The following is an 11,003-nucleotide window of genomic DNA, read 5'->3' as shown; positions in this document are numbered from 1 at the left end:
CAATATTTTGATAAAACTTGATTTGGGGAAAAGAAGGTGTCAATATATCTATATACAAAATGCATGCAACATATTTGTGTTGTATAATAACAGCAAAATGTCAGAAATACCTCAAGGTTTGAATTATGACTGCATAGTATCACAGGTCACTATAAAATAATACATCATTATCTCTTTAAGCAAAGTGACAAAAATATTTTAAAAATAAGTTTAGGAGGTAACATAAAATTTAGAAACTGTCATAAAATGAGGTGACTCAGTTCTCTTGGGCACACAACTAAGTCTGTGTGACAAAGAATTATTTTAAAAAAAATAAAATCTGTCTTTGTGGTGGTGAGACAAACATATGGACACCCAGAAAAATGTAATCTTGTGGTCTGAGGTCTTTGGTGAAGAAGCACAGCATCCCAGAAGCTCAGAATGTTTATTACATAGAGTTGAGCAGGGAGGAGGGGTTATTGAAATATACGTGAGCAAGGATGCAGTATTATTACATACAGGTAAATAAGGAGGCAGGGTTAGTAAACACAGCTGAATAAGTATTAGCTAATCTCAGTAGGAGTAATCTACAGGAGAGCATGCTTCAGGCCATAAAAACTCCAGAAGAAGATGCTAAGGTGGACATTTTCTGTACGTACCGCCAACATTTGCACTCAGCCAGGGGAAGGCTTTGCCATATCTCTGGGTCTCTTCTGGGAAAGGCTTGGCCAATTTCTCATGGGTCTGAGGCATTGCGGTCCTTGACAATACCAACAACATACATCCACTTAGGACTTCACTCTCTCCCCACATCTGTCCATTTTCTTGAAAATCACAGAATTCATTCTTCTTATAGCTTAATAAAACTCGACTGCATATATATAAAATCAGTCCATCTCTTGGTGACTGTCTGGGTTGATGCCATATATTGGCTATTTTATAGATAGTTCTGTAATAGATGGAGAATGTGAGCATCTGAGGTATGCTAACTTAGAGTCCTTTGTTATGTACCTAAGAGTTGCATACTTTTCATAGAATGTCATTTTCATTGATCTTTGTGATTTGATTTTCTAAATTCATTTCAGTCATTAGTGACCTTAACTTGACATGAGTGGCTGTGTTGTGACATTTTGTTAGATACCAGCACTCTAATAGGGGACAACATAGTTTATAATCCTTCTGTGTCACAATGCCTATATATTTCTCTATAATTTTTAATATAGCCAGAAAACTCTATAACTGAACCCAAATATTTTTAGTCTCCCTGTAAAAGGAAAAAGTTAAAAAAATATAAGTTTAGATTTATGTCTAGCAATAAATATTTTAACAGTTCCTTACCTGGAAATGATCTAAATTATTTACTAAATATCTACTACTTGGCATAAGTTTAAGATTGGAAGTCATTAATATATTATGAGAATTGTTTTGAGCACACAAATTATGAAACGGTGATTATTTAAAAGTCCATTAATATAAACTTAATTCATACTTTTAACTACTACACTTAGGTTATTCATGGAAATTTGATTAGATATTAAAAACACAACTCTCCTCATCTTAAGTTTGTGCCTGCTGGTTTCATAACACATCATAACCCATAACACATACATATGAGGAAATCTGCACAGCCCCGAAGAACCCAACATGCTATTTTGGGGGAAATGAGGAAGTCCTTGAGCCTTTTGTTGAGTTTTGAAATCCCTGATTAAGGGGAATCCGCCACTGCTGATATAATACGACAATCAAACCAAATTAATAAATCCAGGTTTAATCTGAGCAAAGCATTCCTGGGTAGCCCCAGGGAAGACAAGAGAACCACGAGGAGAACCCAAGAGGTGAGGACTTTTAATGCCCTGTGGGGTGGGCTGCCAATGGCAGGCTTTTTCAGGAGCAGAGTCTGGGCTGAGGGAAGTCCAGGGGTGGGGCCCAGTGCTTGGCACCCTGAAGGGAGCTGGATTCCAAATATCTTTGGGATAGGAAAATAGCTGAATGCTGTAAGCAGAGTGATGTGGACATCCCAGTAGGGGCTTACAAGAAAGTAAGGCTGAGAACTATGAGGAGAGTAACAGCCCACTTTGAGAGGTGACAGAGGGCAAAAGCATTGGCAACTGGGCTTGAGACTACGGCACTATTTTGGAGACCTCTGCTCTTTTCATAAGAATTTGCCTAAGCTTAAATTGAAAAGGGATGGATTGATTTAGTTGTGGGAGGAGATCAAGACAGCCTAATCACAACAACTCTGCTGTGTGGTTATGAGCGATCACTTTAATGAATGTCTACAATGCAAAAAAGGAAGTGGGGCTAAAGGAAATAGAAAACATACAGCTTGGAGAGAAAAAGAGTACCAGGAAACGTGATGTTGGAGCTCAGGCTGAAAGCTGGTAGGAGATCCAGATGAGGCCTGATCTGCATTGGAGGGATGCCATTAGGAAGGGGTGCCATTAGGACAAAACCCCACCCAGATAACCTTTCATCTAGTGAAAAGACCTAATGAATTTTCTCCTCCTAAAAAAAGAACCAAAACTGCAACAAAAGTGACCCAAGGAAGCTAGGTTCCACCCACACTTGGGACAGTCTCCTTGTGGGTTTGGAGTCAGGACGGGTACTTGAGTGAAGGAATTGTAAAATGTTGCACCTTGGCTATGGAGAACCATTGAGGTCAGGTGATCTGTGGCAGGACAGTCCTTGTCTGAAAGCCCTGTGAGAGACAGCAGGAATCTGGGAGCGTGATTGTGTTGGCAACCTCAAGATGTTCATGGTGTTGATGCCATGGGAGATACACCAAGAAGAGAGGCGCATAGGAATACAGCTGGCTCAAGAGAGATGCTGGTTGTATGTTACAAACAGCAAAGCAGGAAGGGCAGACATGGAGCTGCAGGATTTGGAGTTTGTCCTGCTGGGTTTGGGTCTTGCTTTTATCCAGTATTGCCTTATGGTGCCCTGATTCCTCTCTTTTGGAATGGTAATGTATATTCTGTGCCTTTGTCTGTGGAAAGCGTTATGATTTATGGCAGTGGTGACCCTGGAAGGTTCCATGGCAGGTGGGAGGCTGCGAGGGAGGGGGAGACAGACAGTTATGCCATGCAGGGAGAGCTTGGGTATGGAGAGTTTTATTTACTGGGTATTAAGAAGGTGTAAGGATAGGGGGGTTATGGAGAGGAGAGAGAAAGAGAGGAGGGGGGACAGAGAGAGAGGGGGTAAGAGGAAGGGGGTAGGAGGAGGCAGAGGATGCTTCTTCAGAAGAATGGACAAAGAGGGAGAGAAATGAAGAGAAGAGGATCCAGATCAGCTTGTGATTGGGAGTGGGGGAGGAACTTGTCTCTTAAAGGGACAGGGTACCCAGGTGAAAGGGCAGGCCAGCATGATCATAATTACGACAGGATGTATGTGATTTGCATTTTGAATTTACAGATGGATACAATTAAGATATTTTCATGAGGTTCAGAAGAAACTTTGGACTTTAAAATAATGGTGAGACGGAAAGACTTGGGAACTTGAGAAGTTTGCCTGCATGCATTCTGAAGTATGTTGCCTATTTTACACCTTTCAGGAGGCCTGCTACCCAGCTCCCAAAAAAATCACACACAGAGGCTTATTTTTAATTATGAATGCCCAGTCTTAGCTTGGCTAATTTTTTTTGCCATCTTTTCTTAAATTATCCTGACTACCATTTGCCTCTGGCATTTTTCTTTTTCTTACTTCTGTATATCCTCCTTTCACTCTTATTCTGTTTCTGGTTGGGTGGCTGAGGGGCTGGGGGGCTGGTCCCTGATGTCCTCCTTTCCTTGTTCTGTGTGCTTTTTGTTTTCCTCATTTCTCCTTCTGTTTATACTCTCTGCCTGCCAGCCCTGCCTATCCTTGCTCCTGTCTTGCTATTGGCCAATCAGCTCTTTATTAAACCATCAGGTGTTTTACACAGGCAAAGAATCACAGCTTCACAGAGTTAAACGAATGCAGCATAAATAAAAACAACACATCTTTACATCATTAAACAAATGTTCCACAGTATAAACAAAAGTAACATACCTTAAAATAATATTCTTCAACATCATTATGATACAGTAATATAACTATGGAGGCCAGGGAGTGGAATGTGATAATTTGAATGAGATGTCCCCAATACGTCTCAGGCATTTGAATACTTGGTACCCAGATGGTAGAATGGTTTGGGAAGGATTATGAGGTGTTGACTTGTTGGAGGAGGTATATCATCGGAGTGTTTTCTCCGCTTCCTATCTGGGGATTGGGATGGGAATTTTTAGCTGCTTTAGCACCATCTCTGCCTGACTGCTGCCATGCTTCCCAACCACAATGGTGATGAACTCTTATCCCTCTGGAACTTTAGGCCCCAAACAAACCATTCTTTCTGTAAGTTACCTTGGCTGTGATGTTTTATCATACCAACAGAAAATTAACTTACACTCCTGTCTTAGTCCTAAATCACTCATTAAGAGAGGAATGAAAAACTCACTAGTTAATGTAAGAGTTGGTCCTTGTGTTTGTACTGATTTATAATTTGATATGAAGTTTGCACTGCCAGTAGATAAATCGAGGTTACCTGCTCAGTAGAAATGCCAGGTTAAACTTACCTTCTTTTCTGCTTTTCCCTTTTACAGACTAAAGATATTTGGGCGTCTCAATAGAACATCATCTGTGGATGATGTTCCTAATGAACAATATTTGTTTTCCTATGAGAACTTCTCCTCTCATCCTCTCTCTCCATGTGAGTTGGTTCCTGTCTTAGAGTTACTATTGCAGTAATGAAGCACCATGACCAAAGCACAACTTGGGGTGGGGGGTGGTTTATTTGGCCTATACTCCCACCTTACTGCTCAGCTTGAAGGAAGTCAGGACAGAAACTCAAACAGGGCAGGAATCTGTAGGCAGGAACTGATGCAAAGGCCATAGAGGGGTACTGCTTACGGGCTTATTCCTCATGACTTTCTCAGCTTATTTTCTTATAGAACCTAGTGTACCTACAAATATTCTCCATTCCATCGGTCACCCAGATCAGTTTATTTCCACCCACCAGGTCCCACTCAATATTTCCTGTAGCCACTTAGGAAATAACCATTCTGAGGCTTAATATTAATTACATACTCTTTGGCTCAGGCTTCTTATTAACTAACTCTTGCATCTTAAATTCACCCATTTCTATTATTTTATATTTTACCATGAGGTTCATGATTTGTTACTTGTTTCTTGGGCAGCTACATAGCATCTCCCTGTCTCTGCCTTCTTTCCTCCTCTATTTCTGTTTGGATTTCCTGCCTTACTATATTCTGCCTTGCCATAGGTAGGCCAAAGCAGATTCTTTATTAACCAATGGTAATAAAACATATTCACAGCATACAGAAGGGAATCCCACATAAACCTAGGACCACCAACCCAGAGATGACCTCACCCACAATGGGCTGAGCCTTCCCTCATCATCACTGAGAAAATGTTCTACAGATTTGCTTACGGCCTGATTTTTTTTTTTTTTTTTTTTTTTTTTTTTTTTTTTTGGTTTTTTGAGACAGGGTTTCTCTGTGGTTTTGGAGCCTGTCCTGGAACTAGCTCTTGCAGACCAGGCTGGTCTCGAACTCACAGAGATCCGCCTGCCTCTGCCTCGTGAGTGCTGGGATTAAAGGCGTGCGCCACCTCCGCCCGGCCAGTCTGATCTTATAAAAGCATTTTCTCAACTGAGGTTTCCCCCTTTCAGATGACTCTCGTTTGTATCAAGTTGATATAAAACTAGCCAATACTGTCCCTATATATTCACATAGAAATATTTATGTAATTGCTTATTTCTTTCTAAGCTTAAGAAAACAGAATTCCTTAACAAAATTTATTAGCTAATTTGGAGCACCACCAAAAAGCAGGACAATATTGCAGGCCCATAAAATACATATCGTTATAAACATATAGATAGACAGATACAATTTATGGTTTTCATCCTAAAATTTGAGCCTCAAATCCCACATTAAGAGAAGAATGCAGAACTCCCATTACCATAGTAGTTGTAAAGACCCTCGGAGTGGGGAGACTCTCACTCCAGTCTCGGGATAACACGACCCCCCCAGGAACTCACAAGAGACCATTCTTGCTGCAATCACATGAGGTTTATTGACAGGATAGGAACCAGCGAGCTGGGGCCTAAACTCACTTCCCACACAGGGGTAGAGGAGTTTGACCCTGAGTAGCTGGGAGAGGGGGTATTTAGGGGAAGAAACCACAACCCAAAGGGGGTAGGGGGGCATCATAGGAAAATTCCAAAAATACCAGTGATAATCACAAGGGGGTAACTCCCCATTTATTCTCAAGATTATAATCTAACTTTATGGTCAGCTAGTTCCTGGAACAGAGTCACTGAACCAGCTAACCTAGATTTTTGGTTCTTCTCTCCCTGCTAGATATTTGCCTTATTTTTCCTGCTAGATATTTGGCTCTATTCTTTCTGCTAGAGGGGTCTAGATTTATCTGGGTCTTTCACTTGGTCCTGACTTTGCATCACTTTATGATTTTATATATATTTTCTCCAAGTAGACGGGAAAATTGAGATTACCTGCCAAATAAGAGTATTAAAACTTTCCACCAACATCTGTATTTTTTCTCTGCCTTGGCATATACTTTTATTAGAGATCTGAATGGAGGTTTAGAAGAGGGACTCGGGATGCATCAAATAGTTCCTTGGATAGTCTCTAGGCATGTATGACTCCTCAGTCTCTTTAATTGGAATCAAATTATCCTTTCAAGACCCACATACTCATTTTTAGGGTCTCAAGAGCTATGAAGGGGAAAGGGTGAGCTCTTAGCTTCACACTGACTCTATGGAACTAGAGACTGGAATGGGAGGGGAAAGGTCTTAGAAAAACTATCCTGGGAGAGTTAACTGGATAAAGAAGCCATTGAAATTCCAAATTACCCTTAATTCAGCCATGTTAACAAAAATAAAATAGATAACTTCAGAGTGTTAGACTATCAGTGAGATTTGAGGAAGTAGGGTTTCCGTTGAAGTTTGCAAGAGGGTAATAGGATCAAATAGGGAGATCTGAGAGACCTTGAAACAAAACATCTATAATTAAACCATTGACAGAGGAAAAATTCTCCAAACATTTTCCCTTGTGCACGTCTTACTTGTTACATGGACAAGCATTTTTGTAACTACTGTCTTGCAACCTTGCCTAAAGTCTGGAGCCCCAGGATATAAGCCTGGCATTCAGCTATTGGTGGTACTGATCGTGGAAAAATGTCAGCCCACATCAGGGCTTTATCAGAAACTTGGGATCTCAGAGCTTCAGGTACATCTTGCTCCTGGACTTGTTTGTTTTCAAGAAGAAATTCCCATTTGTAGAATGAAGACTGACCTTACTCTTGGCTATTGGGAGAGAGGTTCTACCTCTGCCTCCAACTATCCCAGTAGCAGGACTGCTTTACTATTGAAAGATCATAGAGTCACACCCGAGTTCATATCAGTGATATGATTCACAGTGGCCATGTAGATAGCATCACAGTAGGGCCTGGCTACCAGAAGACCACGTATGTGCTTGGGGGTTGAAACGTTGAGCTGGCTTTATTTCTGCAGAAAAGCCAGAACTAGGAATTTCATTAGATCACGTGGCCAGTGATTTAATCAGTTATATCTAAATAATAAAACCCCACTAAACATCTGCAAAACAAAACTAAGTGAAGCCCTCTAGCTGGTGGACCCAGTGATGTGCCCACAAGGTGACATACTCTACAAGGAGAGGACTTTTTCCAACCTTGGCCTACATGCCACTTCAGGCTGCCACTTAGTAGTCTTTGAAATGAAATTAGACATAAGGATGGTACTGTTCTAAGTTCTGTGAATAAATCTAGAAAACAGTTAACTCTACAAGATCATCAAAAACCCTGAATTTGCAGCTTTGGGGAAATGTCAATGAACCAGGGACACTCTAAACTCGTGGCTTCCATCTGAACATTAGGCAGCCTTCTGGATAACTGAGCTCTTAATTTGTGGGGTCCCCACTCATGCTATTTTCCAGGTGGTTAGTATCAGAAGTGAACTGCAGAACATCAGTGGGGTTGACACCATAGCAACCCCTTTCTTTATCTGTTTTGCATTCTTTCTTAAGAGAAAACCCCTGTGACTGAATGAAGCTAGGATTTTAGTGCATGCAGTTGGCAAGGCTCCATTAGAGTCAGCTTGTTTTTGAAAACTTAGCTTTGGCTGAGTGTTATATCTACTTTGATTTAGAACAGCCTCAGAATGCATTTCAAACTATTTGGAGTCATCACCATGCTGGAAGCTTTTGGATGCTTTGGTGGAATTGTGCAAAGAGATATTAAATTATTCAAAACTTTACAGCAATTGAAGAAAGCCTGGCTCAAGTCAACCGAAAGCAAAGGCTGTTACTTAACCTTCTGTATTGTGGACCAATGTGGTACTCTTATTCTTCACCCTATGCTTTGAGGATACATTGTAGAGGGTGTTTTTTTTATTGAACCCTCAGATGAGGCAAAGGCAGGTGAAAAAGATCTTAGCTGTTTCCTCAATTCAAGGAGCACCATCGATATAAGCTTGAAGAGACGGTGGTGTGGACAGGGCCTTTGGTTTTAGTATAAACATCAGGGAAAAGTTTATCATAATGTTCCGTAATTTCAGTTTTGGAAGGACGTGGGTCAAATGGAAAATGTCAGGGGATCTGGGTTCACGGATACCACAATCTCTTAAGAGTAAAGGGAGTAAGAATAGCTAAGCATGGATCTGTAGCATCACTCCTAGAGACCCCAAAGAATCTAGGTATAGGAGAAAAAAATCTCTCGTTCAGAATATAGACTGTCTCAGAGCTATGGCATACGCATTCTTTTTCTTGTCTCCCATTTGCTACTTACAAAAAAAAAAAAAACTGCTGAAAATGTAGCCAAGTATAATTTGGGTAAATATTTGTGATCATAAGAAACATCTTTAAGTAAAGACACAAATACTTCTTGCCTTAACTCACCACCGAGGACCCCAGTCACAGACTTATCTTGGTCATAAGCAGCTCAGGGCTTGTTTTATTTTTTTTTCTTCTCCCCGGATCCCTGGCTAATCTCCAGTTCCAAGCATCAGCCAGCGAGGAAGAGAAGGGAGGTAGCTGGCTGCTTGTTTCCAGCTAACAGCAATGGAATTCCTTGGCCTGGACATAACAGTAATTCCCTGCCAGCTGGCTGTGTACCCTTCCTCTGGGAACTCAGTGAATCACACCTCCACAGTGCATTTGGCTCCTACAAGCCCGGGAGGGTTGGAGCCTTGTGTCTGCCAACAGCGAGGAGCTGAGGCCCAATTTCTGAGCCTGGATCATGTTGGGCCCCTGGAATTTCTGAGTCCAGGAGGTTCCCCAGCTGCAGGGGAAGAGTGCTAATTCAGAAGCAGGGAGCGTTCAAGCTGGACCAGGCTGCTCTGCTCCTGGAGAAAGTGCTCTCCCTGTCTCTCCTAGCAGCAGAGGGTCTCACAGGTAGGCTAGAAAAGAAAGCACGGATGTGGCTCCCACCTCTCCTCCTTAATGACCTTGGAAAAGGTCTGTTTGGTAAGCTGGTAGGGCTTAGCCAAACACAAGAGTGGACTAGAAATATACCTACATGCTTATGTAGGGCTTTTATTTGAAATGGTTTGGAAACTGAGGACCAAGAGGACCATGACTACTGAGATACACCTTGTATCCCCCTGCACGAGAAGTACACATTCCGAGACTGGACCTTTTCCAAAAGCAGGGACTCAATCAAGGTTTAGCTGCGTTTAGTTGTGAATCATTCTTTAGCTGGCCTTTGAGAAGGAAGCCCTATTAGATATAAGCAGTGTGGGAACCATCCTTACCACCCCAAACATCACTTTGGTCCCACTTAAAAGAAATAGCAGCCAGCCTCATGCCCTAAGCAAGGCCAACAGGTGAGACTGACTCAATACTGCTCCTTGCATGTTTGGTTTACTTACTGGCCAGACCAAATCTCACTTCAGGTACCCGTACTGCCTACTCAAGCAGGAACAAGGCACAGGTAAGGAGGGTGAGCTGAGCCCCGCGGAGCTGTGGCAGAAAGGGGAAGCAGAACCTCCCAAGAGGAAAGCAGCTTTCTTAAAGTATCTCTGCAATAACTTACAGGCACTGAAACATGGAATTATGTCCCAAGTTTCTTGCGGACTTAACTAGTTGTCTCTGGCCCTGTTCTTCCCAGTGCTGCCATGCAGGAGGCAGGCTGTATGGTTGTATGCTCTTCCGGCCTGCTGCCCTGCTTGCCTCTACAGGGAAGAACTCAGCTTGAAGGAGCCAAGGGTATCCCCTTCACTCTGATCCGGATCAGTTCCTCTATAGCCCCTACCACTGGCCATCTGCCATCATTACCAATGGTATTTTAAACACTTCCTCCAAAGAGATAACAAGAAACAAATCTTGCCTGCCAGACCCACTGTTTCATGCTGTTTTCTACTCCTTTCAATTCCGTCTTTACTCTCCATTCATTCCAAAGCTCCAGTTCAAGTTCAGTGGCCTTCCAGACACCTTGTGTGCTTTCTGTCCTCACAGGTCTAAGCTGCCTTTGCACCTACTCAACCGTGCTATCCAGGACATCTCTCGGAGCTGGCCAGAATCCCATAGCCCAGGACCAGTATGCTGTCTTAGGCATGCCATAGGTCTGATAATTTTTCTGCTTGCTTTAACACCAATTTATGCCTCTCGTTTGCTTCTTTTCTAGTGGCTAATTAACAGTTAAGTCCCTTGCAGAAGAGAAAGGAAGGAGAGGAAGGGATGAATCAAGGGGAGGAGGAAGTAGAGAAAGAAACAAACAAGAATAAGAAAACCCACTCTCTCTTAGGACACACTCTATACATAGCTGCCAAGTATGCATTTCTCCACCTTGGTAACTATTCAGACTATGCAGTTATTTTTTTATTTTTAGGAGATTTGTGTTTTCGTCTCATGATAATTAGTTTGGTGGTGCTTTCTCTTCACATTGGGAACATGAAGTAATGTCTCAGCACTGAGCAGCATCTTAGCAGCTTATGTGGAATGAAATGTAGCATG

The sequence above is a fragment of the Chionomys nivalis genome, chromosome 13 (assembly GCF_950005125.1).
Source record: "Chionomys nivalis chromosome 13, mChiNiv1.1, whole genome shotgun sequence".
Taxonomy (NCBI): Eukaryota; Metazoa; Chordata; class Mammalia; order Rodentia; family Cricetidae; genus Chionomys; species Chionomys nivalis.
The sequence above is the reverse complement of the archived record's forward strand: the minus strand, read 5'-3'. Positions refer to the sequence as shown.